Raw genomic sequence first — 12220 nt, 5'->3', positions numbered from 1 at the left:
TTCATTCAAATATTAAAACTCCTTTATTGGGAAATAGCATCTAAAACTGTCAGACAGCAGTGAGATGCAACTGTATTATAGTTTTCATTTCATTCACATTTTCCTCACTAAAACAATGAGGAGTCTGGTGGCACCTTAAAGACTAAAAGATTTAATTGGGCATAAGCTTTCATGGGTAAAAAACCCACTTCTTCAGATGCATGGAATGGTGTTAAATTTGCAAATGAATTGTAACTCTGCAGTTTCTCTTTGAAGTCTGTTTCTGAAGTTTTTTGTCAACACCATAAGAGGACCCAACCACATGAGCCACACCATCAGGGGCTCATTCACCTGCACATCCACTGTGATACTGTGATATGTGCCAGCAATGCCTCTCTGCCATGCACATTGGCCAAGCCAGGCAGTCTCTATGTAAAAGAATAAATGGACACAAATCAGACATCAGGAATGGTAACATACAAAAGCCAGCAGGAGAACACTTCAATCTCCCTGGACATTCCATAACAGATTTTAAAGTAGACATACTTCAACAAAAAAACTTCAAAAACAGACTTCAATCTGTTATTGAATGTCCAGGGAGCTTGAAGTGTTCTCCTACTGGCTTTTGTATGTTACCATTCCCGATGACATTCAATAGCAGATTTTAAAGTAGCCATCCTGCAACAAAAAAACTTCAAAAACAAACTTCAAAGACACTCCTGTTTCTTAAAAATAATAACCTTTCATTGCCATGCCTGAAAGTACACTGCTCTGTAACCACTCGACAGTGTAATGTGCTGCCTCGGAACAGTGAACTCTGAGTAGGTGAAGGAATGTTTTCCATTAGGTTAAAGGTAATCCATGCAGTTCAAAAATGACCATCATTCATGCCAAATTCAACTGGGGTTTTCAATTTTTTACAGGAATATAGCAGGAGAAGGAGTATGGCTGTGGAATTCTGTGTGTTTGCATGCAGGTTAAGCTAGGTGGAAGCTAATACAGCATCCTGTTGATTCCCTGACCCAATCATGGGAGCTGACTAGCTGCAAAGTTTTCCTGAAGCGGGAACTCCAGATGGGTAGTCACTTTTCAGGGAAGGGCATATTTTCCAATGCCACCATGGTAGCTGACCAGCCCACTCAACTCATAGATGTGCTGTTTTGTCACTATATGTCTGAATACTTCTATTATGTACACAGCAGATTTCCCACCAGCAGCTTGGAATAACCTCTCCTTTGCCAATTGCACACCATAAGAACTGTTATGTCCTCCAAAATGTGGAAGGCTTGAAATGATAGACAAAGTTTTTGTAGTGTGGCCACTGGTGGCACATCCCCCCGCCCCCCTCCAAACCCAAGTAGTTCTGCTATTCTTAAAAACTGAAAGCACTTTTTTGTTTTCTGACTTACCATTGCCTCTGCATTTCTTTTGCTGTGATTAACCAGGCTGTGTCCAAGGAGCTTTGTTGCATGAAGCATCCGCCTCACTGAAGTTCAGTTTGGAAAAGTAACATTTTATGTCCTTGAACTTCCACAGGGATTTTTCCTATGTTCCTGCACTGAGTTATTTGAGACAATAACCCTTTGTATCTAACTCCTCTTTCAGGCCCCTTGACCTCTACTGGCTGCTGTACATGCACAGACCATCCACACTGCAACAGAAGCCTGGGTCACTGGACTTTCATGGCCCATTCCAAGAGGAAGTGTTTCAATGATGAACTTGTGGTTGATGTTCTGGAGAGGGCCAACAAACAGTACCAAAGATGGGGACTCCTGGCAGAGGAAAGGCATGGCAAGAGAAAAGGCTGAGGCTGGCTGCACAGCTTGAGGTCAGGTTTTCAGCATGGGCGCAGACAGTTGCTTTGCAGTTCCTGGAACAGGAATAACAGGAATAGCAGCGAAAGGAAAAGGACTGAAAGAACTGTCTGAGCAGCTGATACCGCTAATGGCTGCAAGAGTACTGGCTCATGCTTGTCACCCATACCATGGCCTGAATCCCTTGCATGTTACCATGCAATGCAGTCCGGAACTGCTTGGGCCCCATGCACGGGGCCCTATGCGCGGCTGGGCAGTGCAAGCTTGACCCATGCATCCCTCCATATTGACCCACTCCCCTGTGGATGCCTCCTCCTCCCTCTCCCAGTACCAAGTGCATGGCAAGCAGGGAAAGAAGATAAAGGAGAATGGGGGGCCAGGGGTCATGCAGTGATGGGGTCTCTGTCTTGTAACTGGTTTCACTGTTTCCATTTGTTCAAGCACTTTTTTTTCAAATGGTTTTTGAAAGGTTCTGTTGTTACTGGTGTTTTTCTGTGGCACTGGCAGCTGGCCTGTTTGGCAGTGGGTGAATGTTGTACTTCTCTAATACACATTTATAAAATAAAACTTTTTATTTCATCCACAAAGTTTATTGCCATCACTGCATCAGATCATACAATCTATATTTAAAATAATAAAGATAAATAATTAGGAATTAGTGTATAAACACTATGCCTCAATACAATCATCTATAGCAATCCATCTTGTGAATTGCGCCCCCATTTCATAAGTGGTCATGTCATTCATAAATAGTTGCTTGCTGTGCAATGTACCCATCCCTCCCTGAGCACTGAAACCCCCATGATCAATCAGCCCCATCCCTACCTCACCACAAGCCTGCATAAAAATGGAGTGCACCCTTTGCTGTTTATGTACTCATGTGCTCCTTGAGAAGGGCAAGCTATGGGCACGAGTTTCAGCAATGGCCCCTGCACCATTTAGAAACCCCTTTCAAAGCCAGCAGTTACTTCAGGATTATCTTTTATGCCTGCCACCTTGGGGTAAACCACACGCCTGATTGCCTTAGAACCCTCTGACACCACTTTACACACAGTTGACTTCTCAACACCCAACTGGTTGGCAAGAGACCTGTAGCAGTCTGGAGTAGCCAGCTTCCAGACAGTTATAGCACTTCTGGACCAACATGGCTGTCCTCCTGCTTGTATTTGTATGCTGGAGGGTCCAGGGAAGCTGCTCACAAAGCTCCAGAAATGTAGCTTTCTTCATGTGAAAGTTCTGAACCCCCTGGTGGTCATGCCAGGTCTGCATGACAATGTGGTCCCAACCAGCCTGTGCTTGTGGCCCTGATCTAGAAGCACTAGTCTACGTAGGGGGCATCAGTGGCTATACCAAGTGTTGTGAGCAGGGTCAGTCAGTGCGAGTCTGCCATGCCTGGGTCCTGGTACTCCCCTGCCTTCCTCCTGCTCCATGATAAGCTCTGTTAGGTGCCTTTTTTCTGCACCAGTGTCTCATGGCAGCTCTGTTTGTTTCCCGACACAGGCGTGAAAGTGCAAGCAAGAGAAGATTTTCAAAAAGCACCTCCTCCAGGTTGCTGGCTCCGGTAGCTGGGCACACAGACCAAACTAACTGCTTCACAGGATGCATTGGTGGGCTGTTCATACTTTCTGCAACATGCAGAGTGGACAGTCAAGTTTTCCCACAGTGCACAATGGTCAAAGGGCTAGACTAGCTACATTTTGGGAGGGCACTAGGGAATCTGGGATATGGTTGATTTGAGTCTGATCTGCATGCTGCAGTGAGGATGTCAGAGTCCTGGGTTTGAGACCAGGTTAAAAAAGTCATAACATAGATGTAACATAAAAATCAGTGAAGCTATTCAAGCCAATAGTAACCCAGGGTCAGCTGACTCAAATCTCACTAACGCTTGACTTGTATTGCAGTGGAGCCATACCCTATAACATAGCTTGGGAACTTATTCTCCTTACTGGGGTGTTCCCTGAATTCTGAGTGTAGAACCATGAGTTTGGAACCACTATCGCAAAATGGGGAGATCAGAACATCACTTTGTGGGTATTTGGTAGAGATGTACTGGACTTTCCATCCCCCAAATTGCTGCTGCTTCTTCCTGTGAAAGCCAATGCGTATCCCATACACGGTACTGTGATGCACTGATACTGATCTTTAATTTGTAAGTGTTTGTGATTTCTGTCTTTTTGGGAATCTCCACAAAAGCAATGAACTGTATGTAATATACTTCCCAGAGAGACAGGAGGCCGTGGAAGATGAGGTGGAGTCTGACACATTAAAGTAGTAACTATAAATACTACTAATAGACTTTAGCATTTGGTGGAAAGTTCCCTCAAAACATGATTTACTGGAATAAGTTCTGCTTCACTCCAAAATGCAAAGTGTCTGTGCAGCCAATGAACTCCTAATCAATAACTGGTAAACATTCATGCTTTCACAATACCACCTTCCCCTGGCAAATTGCTGTCTCTCAGGCCTGGGCGTCATGTTTTTAACCTAAAGTTGAGTGTCTGCCAGATAACTTGAGGTCGTTTACACAAATGTAAAGGGTAACGAAGATGCTCCTCAAATGTTTGTTCCGGGGTCCAAATGTTTTGGTTTACCAAAGAGACATCAGCTAGAGTAAGCCACAAATATTTGGGGGTCGTTCAGACAAGCCTTTGTAAATATTTAAATTACATCGAGTTAATTGGCAACCAGTTAATGTGAAGTAAAAACCTGAAGGGTAGATATACCATCAGGGATCTGTCCTCTGCATCTGCCAGCCTAGCTGCCACCACCAGCTGGTACCTTTGAGGAGGGAAGAGGACTGGGAGTCATGCTGAAGATCCTGCCACTTTCACCGAGAGGATGAACCAGCAGCTAGATAATCCAAAACGGGTGTGTGTAAGAGAAGGGGTCAGTCGTGATACATTTTAATATATTGAGCAGAGTGTTAAATCTGTTTATATGAACTCTGTTATAGTTCCTTAAGCAGGTTCTTATGCTGAATCTATTTATAACGGTTGCATGTTTTCCGTCTCTTCTTCTGCAATACAGGAGTCAGTCGTCATGACTCCAACTTTGTGCACATGTTCTAATCAAGGATTTGTGCTATACACGGCTGCTGGTAGGTTATAGAGTAAAGGAGTGAGGAAATGTGGTGAGCAGAGACCTTCTGTGAAATCAAAGAGGATATTAAAAAAATAACTTGGGCTGTATTCCTGGGGGAGTTTACACATGTTATCTCTGTACCATGATGTTGACAGAGGGACGTGGGGAGAGCTCTGGGGTGGAGGGTTAGAAAGCCTTCAAAAGGAATTGGTGAGGACAGGATCCAGAGATGAACAAAGCTCCACGGCTGCCATTACAAGCGCTGGGTTTACTTCATCAAGCACAGGATGACTTTGCTGAGCTGTCTCATCATTCAGATACTCTGGGCTTTCTGTGCTAGGGGACAAGGTAAAAGACAAAATTAATCAAAAGATTAAATAACAGTTTGGCTTAACCCTTCTCTCGCATGCAGGGATACTAAACAAGCCTGATACCACACAGAGCCGTGGGCAGTTACAGTAATGGCTGTTTTCAATAGCACAGAGGGATTCAGAGGTGGAAATGAAACAACTGAGGGACGGTAGTGAACACAAAATATTTAACATGAGATTGAACCATCTTGTCATGGCTTTAAGTGGTGACATCTCCAGCTCCACTTTGCAAGGGCAAAAAGCAGAATGTACCGCACACTGGAGAAAGCAGTTAAAAACAGTGAATGAAATCTTTGATAGGGGAAGGTAAGTTATGCAGCCTCCTTTTTGTGTAGTTCTAGAAAATATTTCTGAATGCCAGAGCTACTGCCTGATAAAACAGGGCTCAGTGCATCCTCCAAAATACTGCAGAGTTCATCGTGCAAAAGCAGGTGAACCTTCCTAGTACTTCTATATTTGTTTGTGGAAATTCACTATGTACTCCTATCCCTGTTCCTGGTTCTTCTCCAGAATTATTTATTCCACTAAGTGAATTGTAATTATATTCATTGTGTTCATAGTTTAGCAATTGTGTTTTGTATCACTCCCATATTCAGTTGTACATGGATTATAGCAAATGCTCTGGCATGTGGGTGTGATGTATAGGTACCCTGGGGATAGGTGCCAGACATATACAGAGAGTACAAAGGAGGCCCTGTAGAGTGATTTCTAACACCAAGCCTGCTTTGTCCGTTCCCATGATGTCATATAGTAAAATATATGTATGTAGGTGTGACTTTCTAGGTCAGAGACCTGAATGGGGTGATTCCTGAGTAGATAAGGGCTATTTGGGTTTAGTGGAAGCAAAGGAAGATCCATTTGAAACCTTACTATTAAAGTGGACCTGCTCTGGGAATGAATCAGGGTTGTATAGCGAAGCTGCCCTAGTTGTAGGAGCCCTGCCTCATTTGAGTACTAAGGATTATGCTTAGCATTCCTGTTCTCAGGGTGAACCTTTAAAGGGTCCACTCAGAGAATCCCATTAGAGAATCCCATTATGTAGAGAATCCCATTAGAGGAGGAGGTAGAGTTTTGTCCTGGAATGAGCAGGGGTTCTGTCCCCAGAACTCACATATTGTGGGGGGTCTCCTGAGCATGATCACAAAGCCAGTAATAGACCAGATCCCAGCTACATTGGAAATCACATCTCCATTTAGCAACTAGGCATGCAGTTGATTTCTCTGGGACAAGATGATCACCAAGCTGAGGAGAAAGTGCCACATACAAGCCATTTTTGGTGAAAGGAATCCAGCTGTGCGATGAACTTCCAGAGGAAATTAGACAAATCCAGTCAGACCAGCTTTAGGTCTCACTTACAAGAATTGCCTTTTTGAGAAGTACCATTCTGATTATGGTGGAAAGGCTTAATCATAACAACTACCCACTCCCCCCTAAAAAAATAAAATAACTTTACCCTCAGCAGATCCTCCAAACTCCAAAGATGGGAGAAGACTTCACGTCCATAAGGAGGATGAAATCGAAGTAGCCTGTAATAATGGATTTTACTTCGATACAGAACTAGGAAATGAAAGAGGGATATTGTTAAAATAAAAACTTTAATTGATACCTTACATATCAAATGCTGTAACTGTTTTTCCTTTTTATGTGTCTTTAAAATTATAAAATGATTTTAATAGTGTGTTTGCCCCGGGACTAAGCAGGCTCAGGACTCTGTACTCAAAATCCTGAACTATGTTTGTGCTGTACTGTGACAGGGTAGTGTTAACACCTTGAACTATCTGAGCCCACGTATTCCATCCAACTACACACAATAGAAGACCAGTATGGAATGAACTGCCAGAAGAGATAAAAGAAATCCAGTCTGATCACTTTTAGGTCTCACTGCAAGATTTCATTTTTTGAGAAAGTTTGTCCACGATAATCAGAATGACACTTATATCCACCAATGCCCCCTTCTCACCCCCAAAATAACATATATTATTGCAAGCAAATACTCCAGCTGTAGACTTCAAGTTCATAGGAATTTCACCTTGCCAATTTTATGCAAAAGATATTCGGATACGACAATGCTAGTGAAGTTAATTAAAAAAAAAGTCAAATAATCTCAATTGAAGGGGTGATTTAGGACCTAGTGTCCTGTTTCTAGTTGTTAAACTGCAATAATGGAACCTGCCACCCTCAAAAGTCAGTGCTCAAGGAAGAGGATGTAATCAGCATAGATTGTAATAGTGGATTTCACTTTGAAATGGAATAAGGAAAAGACAGTGGAATGCACAAAGAATGGCTGGTTACCTATTCCAACGTGTATCTGTAAGTTGCTTTTGGTTTTATATGTTTTAAATGTCAAAGCCCAAATGATTATACAATATCTGCAATTGACAATATAAAGAGAAATGAATTAGACATGTTTTCAGAGGTTTTATTTTTAAAAGTTTATTTTGACTGACTTGGAAAAAGCACCTGTGAAAATAACATAATATGGTACAAATAAGCCCCTACGTTTTCAGTTTAAACTGATTTTTACCAAAAAAATCCCAGGTTTTACAAAAAAGTATTCTTTTCTTTTTTCTGATTTTCACCCTACTTTTGTATTATTCAAATATATAAAAAATAACTTGTTTTATTAGGAAAACACAGTACGTTGCATGATAATACACTAGTCTGCATATATATGCAAAGCTACCTCTTGAAGTATGGTTATGTATTAGTCTAGAAGATACACACAATAAACAGACAGGCATGCATGCAAACTCCAAAGTGCGTGCACATATGAACATAGTGATGAATCTCATGCTCACCATGTACCCATTTCAAGCTGTTAGCAGATAACGGTTTAAAGATTTGACACACTAAAATGGGAGGAAAATGAAAATCTGTAACAGAATATGTTTCAGAATACAAGGAAATATTTGAAAATTAAAAAAATAACAGGAGAAAAGGATGAATTTGAGTATATGTGCTGCAAACGGTGTGGCATCGAAGTTATAGGCTAATAGTTCTAAGTCTACAGCAGTCAGCAGTTTATTCAAATGAAAAGTTTTATTTGGGGATTAGAGATATATTGTTTTCTTTAACTCACAGGTGGCATTGATAAGATATGGATCATATTTGGAATCTGAGTCACGCACACACACCACTTCCCTTGTTTTGTGCCCTCAGTCTTTGTCATTTTGAACTATGACAGTTTCTTCCAGACAGTTCTTCCTGTGCCAGATCCTGAAGTTCTTTCTCAAATGTTTACTCGGTCTTTTCTCAGGTAAAATCCCAATGGCTGCAATGAGAGTTTTATTGAGTAGGGACTGAGGAAAAACTGAGGATAGTCTTCAGAATTTGTCCCTTTGATAATTAAAAACAAATGAAAACTGTCTAAAACAGGAAGAGGTGGAGCCAGGAGTATTGTTATAATTTAACCCTCTGATAACGAGAGTCCAGATTTTCTGGAAACCAGAGTTTGTTCTCTTTCTGTCTCCCCCCCACCCCGGATCGCCACAGAGAGGAGTCCTTTAGTATGTGGCTCACCCCGTGTCTTGTGTGAAGTGAATTCAGTCACCTCCATGACACTATCTTGCCCACTTGTGGATGGCCCTGTACCATGAGGAGATCCCCAACAATATGTGGGTTCTGGGGGCAGGATCCCCTGCTCTCCAGGTGAAAGCTCTAACGCATGCTCCAATGGAATAATTTGGGTAAACCGTGAGTGGAACCTTGTAGCGCTTCACATACTCCCATCTTTTCCAATAAGTCTCTAAAGAAGGGGCCAATGCTTCTTGGAACCTGTGTTATTCACCCCCTGTGCCTTGGATCGTGATAGTCAGTCTCATGAACTGATCCATTGCAACTTCTATCTGGCATTCACATCAAGAGCCAGAAAAATCAGGGAACTAAAGTTTCATCTTCAATGGAGACCTCTCTACCCCTGGCTTCTGACCCGGCCAAGGGATGCCCCCCCTAGGCCAGTCTCTGTATAAATCTGCTGCCTCCATGGTATCAGACCCCACACCTCTATGGCATCTAAAAGGAAGAACAGGATTCCACTTATGAGTCCTCAAAGGACTATGCCCCTGGCTCACCAGGTAGAGAATCTACCTCTAAAAAGCCAAGGTTGTCAATGTCTTCAGCAACTCTGGCACCATCTGCTCTCCAATTAGCTACCCACAAGGCTGCTGATTCCTCAGATACCCAGGCAGGAGTGCTGGGGGGTGTGGCAGCATCCCCTTGCTTGAAGCGGTTTCCATAATATACAGTGTTTACATTGTTCAATGGCTTTCAGCACCCCCCACTATGAAAATTGTTCCAGTGCCATTTTACCCAGGTCACCACTAGGCTGAAAGACAGTAAAGGTTTGGGCTAGGAGAGATCATTGGTACTGTTAGCATACCAAGGCGGCAAGAAGAGCTTTTCCTCTGCTTCCTCAGTATTGAAGATGCCCACTTGGATTCTGACTGTGCTTCCCTGGGAGGGCCTGAGATGTAAGGTATCATCAGCGTCCTCAGCCACCATCACCTCAGTGCAGACCAAAGACTCAGTACTGATAAAAGTCTTGGTACTGCAGGAGTTCCATTTTCCCTAAAACCTGGCTATATCTGAGATGCCCAATTCTCGACTGCTCAGCTCCTACGTGTTGGTACCAAGAACATCGAGATCGCCTGACCTTCACCTGGTACCAACGGTTTCACCTCAGAGCCCTCCAGGCACTCCACCATTCCAGAGTGAGTTTGAGAAAGAGAATTTGATGTCCTAGGTGTCTCAAATATTGATTCATGGTTCTCCCCCTCATACCTATAGAAGCCCCTTCCAAAAGCCTCTGGTGAAGCTATAACTACTCATGGCACAAAATTGCAACCAATGTCTCACTAGTATGAGAACCCAAAAATGTCTGCTCCTTCTATGCCTTATGCACCTCCTCCTTGGCCATATTGGCACTCTTGGACAGCCTATTGCCAACAATTTTTCAGACTGTTGAGCCACATCACAGGGAGAGGCAACCTGCATCAACTGCTCCTTTCAGGAGACCTGGCCCTCAATAAGAATCCTTTGATGAGCAGGAAGCTATAGCCAAAGAAGTCATCTCTCCTATGTCTAACATCTCTTCATCTCTGGATAAAGCTGGCATACCACTTCCTCCATCCTTGGTGGATGATTTTAAGCAGTTCTGGGATCTGATCAGGAGAACTGCTGACCCCTTGCAGATCCCTCTCGAGGAGATGAAAGAACCTCATAATAAATTGCTTTATATCCTCCATTCACCATCACCTGCCTGCATAGATTTGCCTGTCAATTAAGACATTCTGGACCCAGTGAAGATTGTCTGGCACACTCCAGCTATTATTCCCCCTACATGCAAGAGAGTGGGTAAGAACTATTATGTCTGAACCAAGGACTCTGAATTTTTATTTTCTCATCCCTCACCTAACTTTTTGGTAGTTGATGCATTTAATGAACATGGAAGGCAGCATCATGCCTCATGAAAAAGATCATAGACATCGGACCTACTGGGGAGGAAATTTTAGTCCTCCGTCTCCTTACAATTTAGAATCACCAGTTACCAGGCGCTAATGGCAAAATACAATCATTTAAGCTATCACTTTCCCCTTTCCCTCTTCCCCCCTCCACTACCAACTGGCAGAGCACATTCCAGGCAATTACTGGGGAGCAATTCCAGGCAATTATTCCAGAGGGACAACTACTTGCCAGAACAGCTCTACAAGCCTCCCTTGATGCTGCTGCTAACTATCATTGTAGCGATCAAATGGGCGGCAGTATGAGAAGGACCACTTGGCTCCAACTCTGGATTTCCAAAAGAGTTCTAGAATATGGTGGAAGACCTTCCTTTTGATAGGCTTAGGTTGATCCCAGACAGCACAGATGAATCTCTGCAAACATGAAAGGATACTAGAGCTACCTTACGTTCTCTTAGAATTTATACTCCCACCTACAGGAGAAGCTCAGCAAGTCCCAGACGGCCAGAGATCCCAGCTGGCCTAATTCCTGACTTCCCAGCAGCCATATGAACTGCACCAAAAGAGACAGAGATGCCAGAGAGGGAAACCATCCACTTCTGAGCCTCCCGCCTTGCACCTGTCCACCTCAAAGCAGCAATTTTAACAGGTCAGTGGAGGACCTGAGTTACCATCCTCATCAGGTGCTCTGATTTGCCTGCCTTCCTCCCTTAGGTGACTGCCTTTACCACTTCATGCAGAGTTGGGAGTCGGTCACTACGGTCAAATAGGTTTTAGAGATTATCTCTACAGGATACACCATCTACTTTACTACACTTCCACCCAACCACCACGCATCCCCCCCCCCCACATTTCCCCTTCCTCTTTTAGGGATCCCTCTCATGAGAGCTTGATTCATCAATAAATAAATGCTCTCTTATGTTTGGGAGTTATAGAACCAGCTGCATGAAGCACAGAGGGAAGGGAAAGGGTTTTATTCAAGGTATTTACTGGTACCAAAAAAAGAGTGGAAGTTGGAGACCCATGCTAGGTTTGAGGCTACTCAACACCTATGTGAAGGCAAAAAAATTCAAAATGGTGACACTTGCAGCAATAATATCAACACTAGAGAAAGGGGATTGGTTCTCAATAGGGCTGTTGATTAATCGCAATTAACTGATGCGTTTAATTCAAAAAAAGTAAACATGATAAAAAATTAATCATGATTAATTGCAGTTTTAATTATACTGTTAAACAAATAGACTATCAATTGAAATTTATTAAGTATTTTGGATGTTTGACTACATTTTAAAATATCTGATATCAATTTACAACACAGAATACAAAGTGTACAATGCTCACTTTATATTATTTTTATTACAAATATTTGCACTGTAAAAATGATAAACAAAATAAATAGTATTTTTCAATTCACCTCATACAATACAGTAGTGCAATCTCTAACATGAAAGTGCAATTTACAAATGTAGATTTTTTTGTTACATAACTGCACTCAAAAACAAAACTGTAAAACTTC

This window comes from Natator depressus, chromosome 8 (assembly GCF_965152275.1).
Source record: "Natator depressus isolate rNatDep1 chromosome 8, rNatDep2.hap1, whole genome shotgun sequence".
NCBI classification, from domain to species: Eukaryota; Metazoa; Chordata; order Testudines; family Cheloniidae; genus Natator; species Natator depressus.
This window is presented reverse-complemented; position numbering follows the sequence as displayed.